Below are 6316 nucleotides of genomic sequence, written 5' to 3'. Positions count from 1 at the left end.
CCAGGGGGACTATCCAACCTGTCCACTTCGCGGAGAGGAAGAGAACGAGGTTGGACCTGAGTTGGACGCTTGGAACGCTTGGAACGGGACGGGACCTGCGGATGCAGACGACGACGTCGCGCGGAGGGAAACGGAAGACACGAAGCGCTGCCTGGTGATGCGGGAGAGACTTTGCCACAATATGGAAACTCGCAACGGCCGTGGACTTCAGAAGTGAACTGAGTGAACTTTCATAAAGTGAACACTTTATTTTATTATGAAACCAGAGGCACTCTTCGAGAATACCCGCCCTGATCTAAAAGGGACTTTGTTTGCTTTGTTCACCTGAGCTTCAGTCACCTGGTGTGGAATGCTTAAAACTTTTTTTTTAACCCATATATTATTTGTGAAACAAGTCATAACATCTATGGGTCGCCCTATATTTAGGATAATAATCTCATTACTGGTGGAATTACTAACAACAAGGAATCTGACGGTTCTTTGAACATTGTTTGATTGAAGCAGTTTTATTTATGCCAGTGAGCCAAGTCAAGTCGAACCGAGCCACAAAACATCTCTCTTCGTGCAGCCATCGCAACATCTGCGGTTTGCGATTACGATGTGCGTGTTTATGTCAAATTTAATATTTAGACGCCGGCCGCATTATATTTTCAATCGTGCCTGTGCCTTTCGAGACATCTTGAAGAGCTTCCCAACTTCCTTACGTCCATCGGAACGTTAACCGGGGCAGAGCGAGCGACAGAAAAAACAAGTTACAAGCCGGGCACGTGAGTACACCTTCCTGCAAGTCCGTCGACTGTCCGTGTTGTCCGGCATTGATCGATTCGTCATCGGTTGTTTCGTTCGTCTAGGATAAGCCTACACACCCGCCAGTGTCTCCTCCTTCCTTGATAACTCATGTATGTATGTATGTATGTATGTATTTCTGACGGCAATTGCTCTTTTTAACGAGCGTCTATAAAACACACCCGTTTGTGTTTGGGTTCGGACATTTCTTCGAACGCCGTTTCATCGAACACCGTTTAATCGAACGCAGTTTCATCGAACGCCGTTTCATCGAACGCCGTTTACTAGAGCAGTAGGAATTCTACATCTAGGAAATAGGTTTCTTTTAAGCGCCGGGAGGGTAACAGCGTTTTAATATTTATTATAATTTATAAACTTATCTATATATAAAAGGAAAAAAAACCTTTTTTTGTCGCCTTCCATTTTTTTTTTTTTTTAGTAAATGATGACCTGTCTTAATGTGGCCAATAAGAAACGAGAACACTGACAACACTCTTTAAAGCTGTGATCATCAGGTGCAGTGATGAACCCATGTCTGTTCAAGGGCGTATATATCTTCGTCCTTTAAGAGACCTGCTTCAAGACGAAGCCGTCCTTGAAGCAGTGATCTGTCTCTGTGTCCCATGATACGGGGGGGGAGGGAACGTGTCTCCCCTCTTTGTTAATTGATTGTAACTGACAGACCCATAGACCTGCCGGATATTCGACATATACAGTATATATACTGCATGTCAAAGATCCGACAGGTGCACGGTTCTGTCGGTTACAATAAATTAACAAAGAAGGGAGACACATCTTTTTTAAGAACATATATGTTCTGAAAAAGAAAGCTATTCTCCTAGGATAAAATGTAAACACTGGTAAATCGACAATTACAAAACAAAAAAGGCGCTGCGCAGAATAGTTGTTTCTCTTAAAGACCGATGACTAGTTCGCGCTTTCCACTTTTCCACCGCTTCCTCATCTGCCCCTTCTACCCTGTCTACCGTTGCCTGTTTCCTCCTCTCCCATGGTGAGGTGAATTTTCTGCCTTGCGGAATCTCGAGTCTGGTCGTCGGCCTTTGAGCAAGTGCCTTTCACGCGTGAATAAATAGAGGGATGAAGTAGGGACAAGTGTGTGGCTGAGAACAGCCACCTACCTCGCAAGAAAATAAGTGGCGTATCCAGTCAAGTTTTGACATTATAGTTACCTTCTATGATTCAGTAGCCAACGTTTAGGTCGACAAAAAATTGACCGGGTAATTCTATTTCTGGTAAATTTAGAGCAGCGTCGAAACTATTTCAAAAGTGATAGTAAATTATGTAAAAAGTTCTGTATTACTACGAAATTCAGTAAAGGGAAAATCAATGAAACGGCGTCAAGTGATTCAATGAAACGGCGTTCGATTAAATGTCCACTTATTCAATGAAACGGCGTTCAATAAAATGTCCGGTACCAGCTAGTGTCTCCTTCTTCCATGATACCCCATCTGTATATGTATGTATGTATGTGTTTCTGACGGCAATTGCTCTTTTTAACGAGCGTCTATAAAATAGACACACCAATTAAGAAAAGAGGAATATAATGAAAATAAAAGGAACTACAAAGTCAGAGAAATGGTTCTTAGTCACTCCGAACTATCACGAGTAGAGTGTCCACCATGCCTCGAGCTTCCTCTTTGAGCACATCACCATGTTTGTTCCCCTCCGTAAAACCTAGGACCTGCGCAATGCGGGTGCAGACGTCTGTCGCAGGTACAATTGCCAGACACTCAAGGAGCAAGTGTTGGATAGTTTCTTCCACCTAACCACATGCGCTGCACAAGGGTTTCAATCACGTTCACGTTGGACCGCTGCCTGTAGATGCGGGTGCGCAAGTCACCACCGCAGGCCTCGGCAAGGAGCCGGCTGCCCAGTGTATTTCCACACCAGTGGACGGGAGCGGTGTTGGTCTTGATAGCCGCATATGGTCCATGCTGGAATGTTCTTCCATGTCAGCTCTCCACCGGCTCTTCTCGGCGGTGTTTATCTGTCCTCTCACCTTCGCAACCCAATCTTTCTTTGTAGGGGGCTTGTCGCTCATCGAGAAGGTGCCTTACTTTGTCTCTAGTCAATTGGTACGCCGCCTTCATGTCGTGTGTAGGTTCTTTAAAATGAATGTATATAAAAACCCTTCGTGCCCAGCGATCTCCACTCATATGTCGCAGTCTGGCGTAATACTCCAGCTTGCTGCTGGCCTCCCGTGCCTCAAACGAGGGCCAGCCAAGGTCAACTTGGACAAGCCGATCAGCCACTCTCCCGTGGCATCCCAGCGCCTGACGCCCAATCTCTCTTTGCCGTCGCTCAAGGTGTTCCCTAATCTCGCTGGGGACACGGCATTGACGAAAGTAAGGCCTGGCACAGCGACAGCTTTCCACAGTTCTCGGGTTATTAAATAATGGTCGCAGCTCCACAGGCTCTTTTGACGAAGCGCATTGCATTTTCTCAGTGCCGATGTCTTGAGGTTCTGGTGGTGTTCTGCCAGATAATCCGCTGAAGTAGTTAGGGTCACCACGAGGTGTTTGTACTTGGTACTAACAGGAAGCAGAGCGTTCTGAATGACAAGGAATTCAAGGCCTTCCATTTTTCCAGAGAAAAGGACAATTGCAGACCTTTTGGCATTGAACCGTAGTCGAAGTCCAGCCACTTCGGTTTCACAAGCAACCCACAAGCTGCGTCTTTTTTTTTGGCTATACAAACAAACAAAGAACCCCTCAGTCATGCAAAAAATACATAAAATCTGACGTTTTACTAGCCATCCCGCACGGCACCATACTCGCGCTGAAAAATACAGGTAACCTTGATTTGCTGCATAGTTCAGCCCTGCACGTGTAGCTGTGGCTGTCTGCTGTCATGGTTGTGAGGATGGCGATGTGCCCAAAATGCACCGCTCATGCGCCGCACATTAAATACACCTTTTTGTTTATTAAAAAAAAAAAGAAAAAAAGGTGTTGGTTTTTTTTTTTATGGGACTGGGTGGGGACCTTTTTGTCAAGTCTGAGCCTCACCAGCTGGTTTCAAAAGCCATTTTCAAACGAAAGGTGCAGCGAAAAATTGCTCCCATTGTCAGAAGGCTGTTGTTTTGTCGAACAGTCAAAATGTTTGCGTTCGTTGTGCTGTTGGGACTGGACCACAAGTCGGCATATACAGCTTTTTAAGAAATACTCAACCCCAGGGGCAAGGGAATGTTTTCCAGACACACTCTCTGTGTTTGAGGCTAGTCTCTTCCCGACATTCCTGACAACTTTCGCCGAGCGGGCTGTGGTTCTGCTAGCTGCTGCCTACGTAGGTGCAGTTTTGGACACTGCTGGCAGTGAAACTATCACTTTTTTTCTTTACTTTTACGTTTCATGGTATATATTTTTTCTCGAGGGCATTGAGAGAGCACTGCACCATCTTTGGAAGTAAAAACAAACAACTCTGAATTATTTTTGTCAAATATGTGCGCGGTAGAAAAAATGCAACTAGAACATTTGTTACATTAAATTTTCAGACCGCCACGCACTAAGTTTTTCATCGTCGAAAATAATTGACAACATAGAATAGTCGAAAGGCATGGGTATTCGTCACACACAAATTACGTATTTACTGCCTCACACAGAAAATACTGTAAGTCTCGGCATTCAAATAATATACTGTGCATACCACACGATGCCGCATCATCCGGACAAAGTTTATTTGAAAAAAAATCTCAAATAACTGAGCACATCCAGTCAACTGTATTGACGTAATTCACTTCGCAGCGATCGGACGGAATTCAAAAATAACTTGCTGCGGGCACACTTGGAGAGAGCTTGCTTTTTGCGCAGCAGCAAAGCAAAGGAATCAACACGAGTGATCTGGCTCCCTACCTTAAGCCGATGAGCTATTTTAGGGAAAAGCCAAGGAATCTCCGGGGGTTATTTCGATGGAAAACAGTTCTCATCGTTTGCAACGTCGTGGGCTGTTCGACGTTGTTATTTCTGTTTCCCCGGAATGTCAAGCAGGAATGCCCAAGTAGCAAGCACTCGGGCTATGAGCACTGGTTCTCACAAGGAAGATGACGCAAAAAAAGTACTTAGCACAAATAAAAAAAAAAGAAAAAGGAAGTGACAATTTTTAAGAAAGCTTGGAATGCACAACACAGGTGGAGAGCTGCGCTGAGCGGGTGTCAGCGGCCCAAGAAGGTGGCCAGGCCCTTTCTAGCCACTAGCGGTCGCAGGAGTCGCTTTACTTGCATCATCGTTGGCAACGTGGCGGTAGCCTAGGAGCTTTTTTTTTCGAAAAGGTATATTTCAATCTTGAAGGAACCATAAAGGCAATTCGGACATTTTCTTTAGCAATTAAAAAGGGCATGAGGTATGTCTCGGACACTGTGGTACAAACGTGAACTAAAGGGCACTGGGTGAAGTCAAAGCACGATGACAACAAACTCCTCATCGGGCGATTGGTTTAAGCGAATGCTGCACTTTGGGTGTTGCGGCAGCATCGGAGAGCTCGCATCCCACCACCAAAAAGTCGGTGGCAAGTCTGGGGCACCCTCGTAAAGCGCCGGTCCAGAGTTTCGCTTCCCGAATGGCATCTCTCGTTCTGTTGGCATGAGGTCGCCGAACGTGAGTTTAAACCCGTCTGCGACCGCGGCGTTGTCGTTCATTTCGTCCACTTGACAACAACTAATGTGGCCGCTTCTTCGCGGACCGCCGTGCACTGTTGGCGACGAGATGTTTTGGTAGCGCCACCTCGCGGGCGCCCTCCTGTGACGGAGCTGGTGGGATGCGAGCAGACGACGCACTGTGTCAAAGCACGGAGTGGCTATGTTAGTTCGCACCTATGCCGATTAAAAATGAATTTCTTAAAAAAATGCGTATGAAGTTTTTGAGAGTGATCTTTCTAACAAATAACAGTGCCTCCCAGTTGCTTTTTATGTTAAAAAAGCTTTAAAATTCTTGTCTTTTTTGGGGGGGGGAGGGGAGGGATCTGTGGAGGCTGCTGTAGAAAAACGTTTTTCATTCGCCTGAGTAAATGGTGTGCTGTCATTGGTGTGCACGTGTGCACAGTTGTGTTGCAGAGCTCCGCACACTTGGTTTAGCTGCATCGAGCTTGACGATACCGGCGTTTCTACCCAAGTGTGACTTGACAGTTGCTGAAGAGCAAATGCTCGTCAGCAACTGACGCTTTGCTCTTCCTGCATTGGATGTGTGGCAAAAAAGTTTGTCTTACCGCGACACTTGCTGGAAAGAAAAGCAGAAAATTTCATAACTTCTTATATTGTCTGACATGGCCTGGCAAATTCAGGCGATTGATTAAATTGCTCTATCCAATTTTTACTATAAATCGTTTACAAATTTAAAATGGCTCGCTGAGAAGTGCATTACACATTTTGTGCATTTGGGTTAGCAAAATTAAACATACAAACGGTAGTAATTGATAGCAGGCGTATACCTAATTTTTTGGGACGCTGAAGTGTCACCGACTTACTAGGTTTAAGACTTTGATCGCAAGGGGGTCTCACGCGTTTCATACTGACCAGGTG

At 45.4% G+C, this 6316-nt stretch overlaps 1 protein-coding gene across 1 annotated transcript in view; it reads left to right on the top strand.

The window, feature by feature from the left end:
- Window positions 1-20: 20 nt before the first annotated feature.
- The window catches only part of LOC8023266 (RNA polymerase I-specific transcription initiation factor RRN3), a 41008-nt gene continuing 34712 nt past the window's right edge, over window positions 21-6316 (top strand). Inside the window, exon 1 of the mRNA XM_029988159.4 lies at window positions 21-767. The gene's annotated coding sequence lies outside the window, so the exon portion shown is untranslated. The remainder of the gene's footprint in view (window positions 768-6316) is intronic.

Source organism: Ixodes scapularis, unplaced genomic scaffold, assembly GCF_016920785.2.
Source record: "Ixodes scapularis isolate PalLabHiFi unplaced genomic scaffold, ASM1692078v2 PGA_scaffold6__148_contigs__length_123643588, whole genome shotgun sequence".
Taxonomy (NCBI): Eukaryota; Metazoa; Arthropoda; class Arachnida; order Ixodida; family Ixodidae; genus Ixodes; species Ixodes scapularis.
The sequence above is the reverse complement of the archived record's forward strand: the minus strand, read 5'-3'. Positions and strand labels throughout refer to the sequence as shown.